Here is a 15,962-nt window from a genome sequence, read left to right as displayed (position 1 = left end):
TAATTTCAAAATAGGTACTTATCTGTTTAAACACCAAAAGTTTTATGACGTTAGAGATTCCATGCAGAAATGTGAACCAAAAGGCAACTCCATAGCCCACAGAATTTGATACAAATCAATTCAATGTCTGCTCTTGCACACCACTAAATGACACTTGTAAAATGCACTGATGCTCCAGTGTATTTTTGCCCTTAGGAATAACATGAGCAAAATTCTTGAATTCTTTAGTGAAAGACAAGTACATTAATATAAGATTATTATTATTATTATTTTCATGTATTAAGTGACATCTGTTAAATTAATCCCACAAATGACCTGCATTCTCTGTAATTTTTTCGAAGAGTTCAAAGTAAGCATCAAAATAATCATAGCCTTCCAAGGCAGTGTCTTACTGACTATAAGCAAACAAAGAATAGAGAAAATATACCTTTTTCCTCAGGAAGTACAAATCACAAATATTTGCAAAACAAAACAAAACAATGTGGAAAAAGTGTTCTTTTGTGGTTTAGATAATAAATCAGTGAAACATATCCTAGATAATCTGTTTTCCACAGCAGCAACTGTACCTGCTCTGGAATAAAAAATGAATTTCAGGTGAATGCTGTGGTTTTTGTCAGGATCTTTGGCTATCTCACCAACATGCTGCTCAATAATACAACATGATATGATAAAAATCAATTTATCCGCTGCAAGGGCCATCACATTCATATATTTTAAGTAGGTGAAAGCTGACACTTCAGCTTTTCTATATCTAGACCCAGGGCTGCCTGTACATATTTTTTGTGAATAGGGAACATAGTAGAAAGAAACAGACAACCAGAACCAGAAAGTTTGGTGTTTTATGATGGGAAGCTGGATCATATATTTGGCCATTATTATCTTTCCACTGTAAACTCATATGCAACAGCCTGTTATCACGAGTCACTAGTGCCTGCTCAGAGGCATTTTTTCACTACTGAGCATCCATCTTCCCACCCTTCACTGCCTCAAATCATCAACACAAATGAAATTCCCCAAATGTGCAAAGATGTTGTTAAGAAAACACCAAGTCGAAAACTAGGCAAGCCATTCATTCTCTGGTAAGGCTAGAAATGAACACTGCCCTACAGATTTTAATATATGTGAAGCAACTCTGTCCCCACTGGAAAAGCCAAGAGAACTGCTTTGCCAACTCATTCTTAGTGCATAAGTAGGATATGGAAATCTGCTCCCTCCCATTGCAGTCTCTCAGGATTAGTGGTCTCCATAGTGAATCTCAAGACAGATACCTATCCAACAATACTGGACAAGGAAAATAAGCCCATTTGCTTTCTTTTGGAAGAATCATTGAGGAATGAGACTGGTGCCAGCTCTTTTTAGCTAGGGCCCTTCATCTGAAGTATTCATTTTTGCATTTTGGATTTTTAGAAAGTAAATACATAGCAAGCTAAATTATTTGCATTCGAACCTACTTCAAAAACTCTGCATGCAGAAGTGCTGATAGCCCAAGCCATCTTTCCAAGACAACAGTATACAACAAAATCTGAATGAATGAACCAAAAGAGTCAAGAAGGCTGACAGGAAACAATGCAATTTCCTACACACTGCCTTGCCCTACTCCTGCATGCCAGGATGGCAGGAGGAAACTTTTCTTACAGATACCATGTGCACTTGCTGACTCAAGAGGAAAGCATGTGTTGCTTAGAGCAGTTCTGTGCTCCTCTGATCCCAGGCCATCTGCGTACCAGCTGTCCTCTGCTGTAAGCTGGAGCAGACTGAATGTTTGCTGCAGGGCTTTTCACACATTTCTTTGCCTTGTCAGCAAACTTGTTTTAACATGGTTTGCCCCCCACCTTACTGCTTCTCTCTCACACATGTTGGATATACCCACACAAACATCCCACCTAACATGCAGGAGAGAGCATTGCAGGACAACTACAAAAGACACGTGAGCATTATTAACCTATTGTACTACATTGCTGGCCATCACCATTGTGTTTTACTACCTCACACACTGTGTCCACATCTTGGTATCCAGATGGCTTTGTGCAGTGTTCAGCGCTGTTTCTGTTCCCATTGTCAAAATGCTATTAAGAGTAGTCTTGTATCTTTTCCTTTTTTCTGGCTATATTTTCTTTCCTCTCTTATTCGTGTGCCTTTGTGTTTAAAAAAGGGCTGTCAATGCTGAAAGCATCACTCTAGCTGTGTTGGAAAGAGGAATATGATGCAGCCACCTGGAGAGAACAGTAGGACACTCGATTCATCTATTCTGCTCTAAAATATTGTTTCTGAGCTGATTTCTTTTCAACAGTGAAACACTTTGATCCAGGTGCTTAGAAACCTTACTCCATGTTTGGTATGACAGTTTAAAAAAAAAAAAAAAAAGGAAAAGAAACTGGAAAAAAAACTATAAAATATGAGTTTTGCTGCACTGATGGCTCTGAAGATTGAACTATTGAAGATTTAACTGATTGAAGACACTAAACAGTCACCAGGAGCCCAACAATCACTACAGGGACTGGATAACACAGTAGTCTGAGCCATACTGTGTACAAGTAGAAGGAGCATTACCCAGTCATCCCAATTGCAGGTGACAAATGGTTTGCTGTGACAAATGCACTTGATGGGGATTTGCTGAGGATAGCTCTTTGCTCTAAAAGAAGGACTAAGTTTCTGGAGAAGCTTGAGGTGAGAAAAGACCATTTTAAGCACTGGCAACTCCTGCTCATTCCACCTTGGCAAGGAGTCCAGCAAGATGCTGTGCGCTTTGATGGATGGGTGCTTCAGAGGGTGCCAGGTCCCAGTTAGTTTTCCAGTGCCTCCTCCCTGTTTCAGCTCACTTTACTTGAAGCAGTCACTGCTCAGCCAAAAGATGATTTCTTATAGCCAAAGTGACTTTTTAGCTGCCTCATTAGTGAATATGCAAATAGCTGTCTGTTGACAACATATGTTCATTGCATCTCATCCAGTCTCTAAACAAACCAACGGACATTTTGGGATAGCACAGATTCTTGCAGGAGATTTTCAGTGCTGGTATTTATCAGCTTCCAACCTGGGACACAGCCTCCAAATATCAGCCTCTTCCACCAGGAGGAAGCCTATTAAAGCCACTCTCTACTACTGTTTCCTCAGCTCACAAAGCTGCTATTTAACAAAAGTGTGAATAAGTTCAGCATCATGAATTTAAAGGCTTTGCCTACATCCCTGCCTGTAAGGAAGATATGCTCACTGCACAAGCATTCAAAAACAGTCCGCATAGTATTGTATTAGGATGCAAAAATTTCCAGAAAGAGATCTCCAGGGATGGCACGAGCCTGACACAGAGACCTGTCTGTGTAACAAGTGGAACCTGAGGGCTTGTCCCCAAGTCACGCACCACTACAGCCGCCTGTGATTTCAAGTCATGGAAGTGCCACAGGAGAACAAAACAACCTTTTGGTGAGAGTCAAGGCAGAAGGGGTCGATGCACACAGTGATGTGTGTCAGTCCCATCAGGCTGGAGGAGCAGCCCTGAACAGAAGACGGAGGCACGAAAGACAAAGAGTTTCCCCTTTTATTCAAAATTGTTCTATGTTAGAGAAACTTGGTCCAAAGGGATTCTTAGCAAAATGGGTTTTGGAAGAGCTCTGTGAAGCAGAGAAACACTGAACAGGACATAAGAAACACTAACAGAAAAGGTGACCTTAAGTTTCCCTGCTCCAGTGCCATAAAAAATGTTGCCTTTTGATACCTTCCTTTGCTTCAAAGGGAAACAAATCAGAAACAGCCATTCAGAAAGGGCTCTTAGCCATGTACTCATTAGAGAATAGAATCTAGTAACTCTGCCTTGCCAGCAGCCCAACCCCAGCGTTCCCAAGCATCGTTCACACAGTTCACTGTGAGGTCATTCACAACCATCTTGATGGTACCAGCGCCATCAGCAGACAGCCGAACATAAGGCCAGGCTCACCAGCAGATGCTGCCTGCTTTGTAGCGCTCCAGTTACGCGAAGCAGCTGTAAGCCAGGTCTAGCAGTCCAGTTAAACTAGCTTCATTATTGCTTTGTGTTGCTGACGCAGTGCAAAGCTGCCAGAGCAGCCCAAGGAATTTGGTCCCATACATTACTTTTCTGACAAAGTGGAAGTGTTAATCCTGATGTTGAATTCTGTCAAAATATTTAATAAAATCCACACAGAAGATCTGAGCAGCTCTGTTTCCCCCAAAGCACTGAATGTGTGAGTGGGGGTTGAAGTTTTTGCATTAACAGACATACATATACATCAACAGCTTAAAAATTAAAATCTGCCTTCATCACAACAGATGTTCTATTCAAGCAACACTCTGATCAATAGACTTACGTTTTACCTGCACACACACATGCCTTTACACGCTGACCCTAGAGCAAGAAGATATTGTGACAACACAGTCTAATAGTTTTTATTACAGATTGAGAGGCAAAAATGCAGACCTCCCTTCAGAGTTGTGATGAAGCTAACTCCTGCTCTATGAAACTATAAATAATACAAAGCTAATAGACCTGAGGCATCAAAGGCAGCAGAATGCAGTGACAGCCATACTGTTTTCTGTGTGCCACTAGCCACAGAAAAGTGGCTTTTCTGTAGCTCAGCAGGACGCCTTGGCTCAATCAGATGCTCAACTTTCTGAACTCTAAACAAAGGTTTGAATAAAGTCTTCTGTTCAAAGAATCCTGTTAAAAATGATGAGCTGCAGATTTTAATACAGAAATACAGAGATCATTATCATTTGCCTTCACTCTCTTCCAAACATAAAATCTTGCCAGACCTCTCTAGAGAGTAAAAACTCCTCCTGTCATTGCCAAGATGTATTTGCATAATTATGATCACTCTCCTTTACTCCTTCCAAGTTTTACCCATTCATTTTTGGCTTGACATAAAAACTACTAGATAAAGCTATAAGGCAAATTTTGTGAAAGATATAATAGTCTAAAATACGCTTGTTAAATACGTTATTATCAAACATTCCTTCTGAATTCAAAATTATATAATTATGCAATGTCACTCTGAACAACAATGGCAAAACTGCCCCAATCTGGCAATCCATTAGAAATGAGTATCTTTATAAGTTACCCATAACATCTGCATGCATAACATCAGAACATCCATTTGAAGACTAAACTCAGCCACACACATATCTCTAGAAACCTGACAGGAAGATTTAAATAATGACAAGCATAGTTTTTTGTACACTGCCTTTCCCATCTGTGACTGCAATATTACAATTCATACAAGTTACTTAGAATGAAATTTTTTGTACACAGAGACTGAAATGCTTCAAAACAAATTTCAAAATAATTAGGAGAACAGCTCAGGAAATAAGTCTATGCTACAAGACATCATCATCATCATCATCATAACTAATTCTCTGTATTTTTCTTTCTCCTCCTCAATCTGATCTTGTAAGAATAGGAAGATCCACATTCATGAAGGTATAATTGAATCTAATTTCTGTCTAGGTGTCTAACTTACACAAACTGGGAATCAATTGGAATGAGGAAAGTAGGTATCTAGCCTCATTTCTGGGTAATAAGAACTGATTTTTGAGAAAGAACAGAGCATTCATATCCTGTGCAACTTCACTGGGGAGTCATAAAACAAGACTTGTTTTCTGATGCTCAGTGGCAGAAGAAATATGTTGTTAGATTTTCTGGCCCTGATATATATGTGTATATAGTAATTACAACAAAGTTAGGGAGAAATACGCACCTAAACCATCATCAGTGTGCCCTCATGGGGTGGAAGGTGTAGCGTATAGGTTAGTGTTTTAAGAGTTTTATATAACTGTGTTTGGCCTTTGCAGCTGTTAGGAGGAGGGCTGTACTGTGGGGTGTAGAGGAAAAGCTCAGTCAAGACGTTCGGGGTAGCATCCAGAAGTAAAACAGCTATTTGGGTAAGTATTTTGTCCTCAAACATAGTGTTCCTGTTGGAAAACTGGTAGAAGAGAATGTATACGATCCCAGAGAGCACTGATTTTGGGACAGGTACACCTTGGCTTAGATGCTCAAGCATCCATGAGACGTGCCCTAGAATATATCAGATATCTCTGACAGATATGACAATCTCTGTGGCATGCCTGTGTCCTGTCAGTGTGACTGCTGGAGACAGCAGCTTCCTGCAATCTCTTGATGAGACCCTTATTAAAATCCTTCATCTTATCTTAAAACAGCAATTTAAAAAATCCAGATTTCACATACTCTTCTCCACTGATTATAAAGGGACTCCAGGGTGAACAGCTCAGGCACAGCTGTCTACGCTGTATATGATTAAAGTTAGCTTATAAGGATTTCAGCTCTGCTATCTAACAAAGTGGGAGCCACAAATAATGTGTTTTCAAAAAACAGGATAGCTACTACTTGCCATTGCATTGGATTGCCTGGTGTCGGCATTCTCTCCGACATCTTTTTGCCAGTAAGAATATAGTAGGGCCCTTCACTTTAGCTGCATATTTTCTCAAACCACACACAGAACTGTGATTCTTCAGGGCATTTTTCCTTTTGTTACTGTGATTGATATTAGTCAACATGGTTACCCAGAAGGGGATTTGGAAGGGTATGCAAAAGCATTCTGTGTATTACTGCAATCTTTCTTCCCCTAGGAAGCCTCACTAAGCATATTTTAATTAAGAAGTTTTAAAAAATAAGAAATCCATTAGTAAAACAGTAAAATAACAGTTATCATTCTATGGCAGCCTTTGAACAACACCTCCTCTTTAATAACCTGCCCTTTGTTTCATTCATTTTTAAAGGAAATCAAGAACTGAGCAGTGAACTGAAGCGGAGCACATTCTTCTCTGCACTCCAGCAGAAGAGTAGACAACACCCATAATTCATGTAAAATGCACCGTACAACACTGACATCTGCAAGGAGCTCATCATTCTTTGATGTTGTTGTCTTTTACAAAGCTTCTCTCTTTCCCTTAGCCTAACCACCCCTCCATGTCAAATGAAAATCTGACAGCACAGAGTACCCTAAAGCGTGTTTGCCTGAAACAGAAGACACATTGGAAGATTCAAAGACTGGAGAACTTCAATTTTTCTCCTGAGCTGGCAGCTCCTCTTTGTAACTTTAGGCTTATCTTTGTGAAACATTACCAAGACAAAAACATTAGAGGCAATCTTTCCCTGACCAGTACATGAATATAATTCTCCTCAGTAACTTAGAGGCAATATCTAGTTCCCATAAAGCAGACCCAGAGGAAATGTTTGCCTGGCAGAAGTTTAATTATCAAGCAGGATATTAAAATCCTGATAGCAACACTGTAAACATTTCAATAACAAGTATGGTTCTGAGAATCATTGCTTCTTGGAATATATATTTAATCACTTCTAATGTAATAACATCTCTTCAGCATGCTCTGTTAATATTGGTTATGTCACCAGTCACATTAATCAGCTGTATAGATGGATAAATGATGAGTGAAAACAACAGCTGAATTGAATATAAGTGCTCACCAACTTTATGCACAATAGTCTAAATTCCGAATTCTATGCTTGAAAACTCATCATGTTCCACAACGGCCAAAGTAAAAATCAGAACACCCTAAAGAGCAGCTGAACTGTGTACCTGGAGAGTATATGACTCCTCGTTGCAAACTGGCTTGTGTGCAGAAGGGATTCTGTGGTTTGATTCAAACAGAATGCAAAGTGGTTGTCCCAAGAAACCAACACCAAAGTGATAGATTAGCTACCCCAAATTGCTCCTGGCTGCTCTGTGCTCTGTCACACTCAATGAGATTCATATGATTAACAATGCTTGTCTCCAGTGCAAACACACCAGAGCTAGCTTCCCTGGCCTCCTTCAGAGTCAATGGCAAACTAGATAGAGCTCAGTAGACTCCAAGGTGCAATTCTTCTCCTCCTCAAGTAGACAACCAGCACAGGTCAGATGAATCTCACCCTGCAGCTGCTTCTGGCATTGTGTCAACGGTTTACGGGTGTTTGGCCCGATTCCGTGACGAAGGGGACGGGGGACCCACGGGCCCACCTCCCGGGAAAAGGGGAAAGGGGAAAAGGGTAGGGAGATGGCCCTGAGAGCAAAGAACAGTGGCAACAATCTGAGGAGAAACAAACTAATTTACTAAATAAGATATCGGAATGCAGAACAACACACTATAATACAATATAATTACAATTTAAGCTGATAAATCCAATACAGAGAGAGAGAATGTCCCAAAATCAAGGTAGGCCTTACTCTACTACCGACGATAAGACGGCTGGAGAGCGAGGTGCTGCCAAGACGAGAGACAGCGGAAAAAGGGACGAGGTCTCGTGATCTGCAACTTTTATCTTTTCCCTCCGGCTGGAAAATGGTAACAGAGGAGCAAAGTACTGTGGGGAATGTAGTAGTCCTTCTCTTCCAAGAACCAGGTACATTCACTACATGATGTTATGATGTGGAGTACCAATAACCGAAAATCATAAAACCATGACACATTGGCTGTGAGGAAAGTCTTATGGTGATAGCTCAGCTGAAGGAGGCATCCACACGGCTGACTCCTAGGGCATTCACTTCATTTATTTTGGAAATAAGAGAGAGGATCTGAATCATGCCCTGCTGCACTGGCAGCCAGAGGCAAGGTGGGAAACTCAAGGGCATGTAAGCTGTATATGTAAGCATCCAACTCAAGCCTCAAACTGAAGTAAGATGTCTCATGCCCTTCTCTACTTCAGTAAAGGGAAAGAGAGCCCCATGTCCAACTTACCTGAGATAATATTAGGTTCAATTTTACAGAAATTAATGGAATACTAACAATATTTCTTCCCTAAATCTTAGGGAATGACTTATATAAATTTTGTTTAACTCCCTGTTTCCTGCCCTCACAAGGATTTATGAGATCACAGTGCAAGCTAACAGGACTGCTGCTTCTAATGGTTTTATAGTTATTGCTGTTGGTCATTTTTATAATGTACAGATGTCATAATGTGCATGTATTCTATATGCAAAACATAAAATTACATTTTCAAAAATATTTGACTCAAATATTTTCAGCAAGGAAATGTAAGGGTGTGTTTAACAGTGGAGAGAAGGAGTAGGCAAGGCAAAGCATGAAAACCAGCACAACTGAGAGGCATTTATGTGTCAGCTTCTATTTCCTAGCTATGAAAGTGATCAGAATTCAACAGATGCTCAGAGCCACTGCGTGGGACACAGACAAGATGCTTTCCATCAGGATCCTCTCTGAAGCACCAGTACCTCCCTCTTCCTGCTGGCATGCTTAACTTCTAATTTAGAAAAGCAAAACAGTCTGACTCAAAGGGTCAAGATCTCATCTGTCCAAGGGAGATTCCTGAATTAGCTGTAAATGATTTAATTCAGACATTATAAGCACTTCAGACAGCGCATTAGCACTGTATGGGGCTAGTTTCCAAGACTCTATTGATATAATAAAAAGTGGACACTTATAGTCACGTGACTGTTGGATTTTTTTCCTTCATTTATGTGATGTTCTATCAGCCAGATATGCCTTAGTCTCAGATTTTATCTCAGATAAAAAACACACACAAATACCTTTGGAGTTTGCCCTACAGGTGCAGATTGAGTGGATCATCAAAATCTTCTCAGGGCATTTACTAAGTCACTACTAATATCACTGCTTGTCTACCAAGTACTCCTTTGTGTTCAGTTCCATCTTCCTTTCTCTAATAGGAAGAGGATGAAGAAAGCACAGTCCCATTAAAGATTTCAGAAATCTGCTTCTCTTTCCTCAATACAAAGACATATTCAACATCATCTAAAAGCTATGTTACATAAGTCAACAGACAAAAAATCACCGTGCAGATTCAGGTACTTTGAAGGTACCTGTTGATTTTTTACTAACATGCCTACATTGCTTTATAATTTAGATACTATCATGTCTGTTTCTCTTTCATTTTACATTGAGCTGGCAAAGTAACACAGTTTACAGAGCCTCTTTTCTAAAATATATAAAGAACATATTCTACAGCTCATCCGTATCTATCAGAAGGGAGCTCTGCACTCATCTTTGTTTATTGGCAATTTATGCAGAACAAATATTACCAGTGAAACAGCAGGTTTGTAAACTCCTTACAGTTTTAATCCCAATTCTGCAACTCTCATTGCACAGCCTTCAGAAGTCATTTGTCTTTTTGAATCATTTTACCTGTTGTAAAAGTGTAGTACTACAGTTAGCCATCAACCTCAGTAGGTCTTTGCACTAATTAATTGATAGACACACAGCAGCAAGAACATATAAAAATACTAAGTGCAATTATTAGTGTGACCAGTTCTACCTAATGGAAAAAGGGTCTACTGCATTTGACTTAAAAGTTTGTCAGTGGAATGTAATTCTCATTAATTTTTCTAATGTTGAAATCAGAGTTGTACTTGATTTTCCCTTGCCCACTAATTATGGCTCCTTCCTCACACTGTATTCCCAGTGGCTTTGTCACAATAAAATAACACTCTGCTGTGACCATATGCTAAACCTAGGTGCAAAAGAAAGAGAACTGTAATAGTAACATTGATAACACACTTCTAAATGTACACTTGGCTATTTCTACCATATCCCAGTCCTGTAAGAAAAGAAACCTTTACTTCTCCACTGCCCGATGGATCAGAATGTCAGCATAGAACAGACCTTGGCTTATTAGTGCAAACTGATCAAGCAGAACACCACATTCAGAGAGCTGGAACACTGCGGTGACATCTTCACTATGATTTTACTCTCCAGGAGTTGATACAGTAATTACTCCTGTTTTCATTATAACACTGTTGGTCCTTTTGTGTTTGACAGCATGATGTGAAAGCTGATACCTTCTTGACCACAATTAAATTATCCAATTGCCTGAAAATAAATTCATTATTACAATTATATTGTGTTTAAGCTAGTGTGGCAATCATCACACTTTCAAAAGCCATCTCCATCTATTAGCAATGAGGCAGAAGCTATGGAAACAGCCATCCAGAAAATATTTCCTCTTACCTTCCTAGAATACTAACATTTAACCATAAAGTTCTGGCTAGAAGAATAAAGAAAACCGAAACTGAATTTGGAGATTATTCTTTTTTATGATCTCTACATTGGGTTTTACCTGGTTCTGACAGTCCTGGGACTTAAGAAAATTCTTTATTCCCTAGAATGAAATGAAGGACTCAATCTCAGGTTGTGATGGTGTCTCCTATTCAAATTGTTTCCCCTAACAACTCTATTAGCTATGACTATCCTTCTAAAGGTATGTTGTTATTGCAACAGTCCTACTACTTCAGCAAAGCCCACCAGCCTTCTTGAGCTATTAAAACTGATTTTTATTTCAAAAAATTAAATTCAGACCAGTATTTTCTCCCTGCTGCCTAAAACATTTCTTGAAAGCTACATCCCACTGCCAAAGGGTTTAGCAGTTCCGTGATTCATTTAAAACTCGTGACAGCTTTCAAATTGCACAGGAGTCATGGCAGCACTTTTGGAGCAGTCTGAAAATGTTACGCTGCCCCTAATATCTGTCAGAGCACCCAGCTGCTACCTGAGCTCTAAGGCCAGCAAGGAATTATATCAAAAGAGCTTCATCTAGTTCAACACAAAATGCTGCTGATAGCAGGATAAGCAATGCCAGCTCTGGCCAGGCTCCCCTTCTACATACATATACTCAGTAAATGTCAGAGTGACAAACTGGAGGAACTACAATTACATGTTTTGAGTTTACAGAATCATAGGCTGTCGTTTCTTATTCAACCATTTGAAAAAGTCTAGCTGATAGAATGAAGATTTTGAAGCTCATTTAGTCATTTTCTTCTGCCTGCTTCTTGCCAAGCCTTTAAAACAAAATAATGACTCAAGTAGTGTGCATCCAATTAAGTCATGTTTACAACTAATTTCTCACTATATGCTCAGTTTTAATGATGATATCTGGTTGTTCTGGGGATGCACAGCAAGTTTGATACTCTACATTTCAGATGTAAGAACAATTATGTTGTTTTTATTAAACTTTAGTCTCTCCCAGGGAGAGAATTTCACTCAGTCCCTCTCAACAGAACAACTATGTTAATTTAAAATGTCTTTAAATATATTTAAATGTATGCACTTCACAGGCTCTCGTGGACACAGCTTGACTGGGAAAAAATTCCTTCATGAGTGATTTGTGAGTACACGGCAGTTGCTTGCTGGCATAGGGGAGGGGAAAGGAAGAAGAACCCAATGCTCTCTAAAAGGAAGCATCTTGCCCTCCTGTGTCTCAAAATACGATATTTACTTGTTCTGGTACACAGGATGTCTGATAGACAAAAGTTAACAATGAAGGGGAAATTACACGACTACACTGGCTATGTCAGGTGTAAAATTAAGACAGGGAGCCTCCATCAAGACCAAAGACATTTTAGCATAACACACATAACCCAACATTTATATTTTGCTTGTGAGCATATCTGTGCTGGCCCAAGCAGAAGAGGTTAATGTGCTTGCTTCTAAATATAGGCCTTTAAAACACTGAATACTAGCATGGAATGATACATTACTTACTTTTAAAGGTATCTCTCATGTTTTTCCATTCATATTTTAGAGATTATATACAACAAGAGGCAGCTATTGTTGATATAGAACATTTTTGTGCTGTGACTGCTTTTACATATGGAATAGATAACCATGTAATGACAGACCATAATAAAAGATATCCATTTCCCATCACAGCCTGATAAAGCTGAAGACTCTCAAGTGAGAGGGCACTGATTAACCAGGCAGTACAGGAAGTTTCTCCTTTTTAAGAAAGTAAAGAAAATTGGAGGTGTTTTTGACAAAAGCTTCAGTCTTCTAAACATGCTCCAGACCATCAATTAATGGCAAAAATTAATATTCCTTGTTTAGATCTATATTGTCTGAATTTCACTCTAGCAGTCTGGCATTGTTGTAGCTCAAGCAAAAACAAGTCCTGGACTGCTTGGGATTTTTTGGGCATCTTGGATCTTCATTTCTATTTTTACCCTTGGATATAATCAAGAGAAACAGCCAAGCACAATCTCCTGCCCACAGTCTCCACTTTGGCAAGTACACTGGCATCTCAGAATGCAGTGCTTTCCTTAACACCCATGAATCCCATTAAGTTTTGCTGATATCAGAAACTGAATTGTTGTTTATCTTCTAATGAGGACTTTACATTATAATTTCTCTCGTGTGTGCTAGATGTAGGCAAGGGAATGTCTGCTGGAGTCCCTGGTGTTCAGGTAAACATACTCAAGCTAACTTTGCTATAGCTAAATCAGTACTGACAACTGTGATAACAGAGAGCTCAGCACAGCAAAACACAAGTTCTCACCTAACTTTTAAAACCTGTCTGCAGGTTTTACTTAGCACACCACAGCTTTACAGCTGACAGAATACAGGCTGTCTTAAGATACCCCAATTACATTTACCCAAGGTGCTTAGCAAAACGTATTTAGCTTAAGAATCCTAACAAACTTCCTTCAAACAAGAAATTGGAACAACATTGTCAAAAGATACTGAATTCTAATGGTTATGTTGCTACTTCAACACAAAATTTCTCTTTAAAACTCTTACTACAAACAGGGAATGTGAATCAGCAACTATGCTTTGTCTCAGGTCTCATCTATATGAAATACATTAGTAACATGACAATCTCCAGTTAACCACCACACTACAGCACAGCTTCTCATATGTCTAAATCAGATGAAATTAATCTCATGTTAGCCACATAAAAAGGCTACTTTTTACTATTTCTATTTCATGTATGCATACAGTTCTGAAAGTTCATTGTTCTTTATTGTAAATACCCTAAAAATAGACAAAAAAAGATTACAAAAAATTACCTACATAAGTCTTACTAGACACTTCACATTTTTAAAAAGAAAGATGTCCTAAACTCTGGAAATAAACAATGAAAATAATGCTACTGAACAATTAAAATAATGACAATAATGCCTCTAGATAATTATTTTCTACCCAGAAATTTGTCTTGTACTAATAAGCTCTGACATACTTTTTCCTCTTTAGTGGCTGACTTCTAAGACAGAGTAGTGGCTTTTATTTATCAGCCATGCCAGGACCTGGGGTGGGGAACTGACCGAAGTCAAGACTGATATCCTTTGTTTTTGGTAAATTGAAGTCTTGCTCAGTTGCTGGATTTGGTTCACCCTAAGGCTGCACAGACATTTCTGCTGGCACTGTATTGAGAAGGACACAGGAGGGAATGAAGGGCTGGATGGGCAGGGCCAGCTCCACTTCTTGCTAGCAGTAGGACATCGTGTCAGATAAGAACCCAGAGAACTGTGGTTATTTTTGCTAACTACTTGATAATTTTAAAAGAAAGAGAGAAGACACTAGTCAGAGAGAAATTTGTTTTGCATTCATGACATACTGCCAACAACAGCTACTCATTCATCAATAAGCTATTAATAAACTGTGGTTCTTCTCCAGATCAACAGCATTTCTTCCAAGAGAGAGCTGACATAAAACACTTCTAACAGACAACAAGATACGCCTGATCTTAGGTATCCAAACATATTTTTGCATTGCCTTTTACTTTTTAGTATCGAGTTTTTATTTTGTACGTGGACAACATAGATCACATGCATTCCTATAAGCAGAAATAAGGATTCATGAACCCATATGGAGGTGTTGAAGAAACATTTAGATATAGCGTTGAGAGACATGGTTTAGTGAGGTTATTGGTGGTAGGTGGATGGTTGGACTGGATGATCTTGTAGGTCTCTTCCAACCTAGCTAATTCTATGATTCTATGATTCTATGACATAGTGCTGCTACTAAGACCTCCGCCAAAAAGGAGAAATGTAAATGTGTGATTCATTTCACAAGTTCACTCCATAAGCAAAACAAAGAATCAGGAATCAAGAAATAGAAGAAATCTCTATAGGCCAAAATATTTCTTACAGTTCTGGGCCTGAAAATCAGCTACCGGGAAAGTAAGAGGTGAACCAAGAGCTTTGTGGTGCAACTTCAAAACATCCGTCACATCCTCACTGAATTCTGCTGCATGGAGTCAACAAGAGTTACTGACTGAAATGACAGGTGATGTTTGTAAATCTTGAAAAAAAAAAAACAGACCCATGTTCTATTGTTGCATTGTCTTTCCGTTCACCTGTCACTTCTCAAGTTTAAAGCTGGGGCTGACTGAGCAGATCACCTGTCTGCTTGCTCAGGAAGAGCTTTTCAAAGCACATATAAAAACAGAACTAGTCACTAAAATCACCAAGAAATATGTGTCCAAGTTTTCACTGGTAAACTCATATTGTTTCATCCAGACTTGTTTTTACTAGTCAGTGTATATGTAGGCTTCTTATTGCATGACATCCAACACCACTAATTAAGGAAAATTCATTAAAAAATCCCTATGCATTACATGTTGCTTACAAAATGCACTAAGCAGACAACCTGGGACCCGGTAGCAATACTGGTGTAATAAGGCAGCCCAACATAGTACCAGAAAAATGTGGTCAGTCCAGCAGCCTGGACCCTTACCTACCATAACAGACTCTGTACTGAAACCAAGACATTATTATGAAAAAGAAATAGAATTACAAAAATAGAAAATGATGATGCAAACACAAATTGAGTACGGACACGGGAAATGGTGCTCCTCCTGTTTCCAAATGCGCTTTTAGAGCACATGCACTGTTTTAGTAATTTGATTTTATGCATGGCAGAGTGTTCCTCTCCAGCTCTGTGTCAGGACCTGTGAATCAACCACACCCAGAAGATGACCTGTTACTGAGTCACCATTCTATGTTTCTCCAGCATGGACAGGCAGTGGATAAATATTCTTAATTTGAGCAATGACAACATGTCTGTAAAACTGTCTGGTTTAAAAGCTTTCTGGGACAAAACTTGTTTTTCCTTGAGAGGATAAACAGTTATTGCATTTAAACCGCCTTATGTTCATTAGAAAACGTCCAGCTGTGAGATGTGCTGAACTTCAGCACTAAACTGTCATTAGCTGAACATAATTTGGTGCTTTACACTCAGTAAATACAGTAATTTTTATC

At 39.1% G+C, this 15,962-nt stretch overlaps 1 long non-coding RNA gene across 1 annotated transcript; it reads left to right on the top strand.

Moving 5' to 3' along the window:
• On the top strand, nucleotides 3,900-6,931 carry LOC110393097. Its single transcript, XR_002434790.1, has 3 exons — nucleotides 3,900-3,975; nucleotides 5,797-5,886; nucleotides 6,742-6,931. It is a non-coding gene; the product is annotated as an uncharacterized LOC110393097 (long non-coding RNA).

Source organism: Numida meleagris, chromosome 2 (assembly GCF_002078875.1).
Source record: "Numida meleagris isolate 19003 breed g44 Domestic line chromosome 2, NumMel1.0, whole genome shotgun sequence".
In the NCBI taxonomy this organism is placed as follows: domain Eukaryota; kingdom Metazoa; phylum Chordata; class Aves; order Galliformes; family Numididae; genus Numida; species Numida meleagris.
Note: the sequence above shows the minus strand (reverse complement) of the source record. Positions and strands in the feature narration are given on the sequence as shown.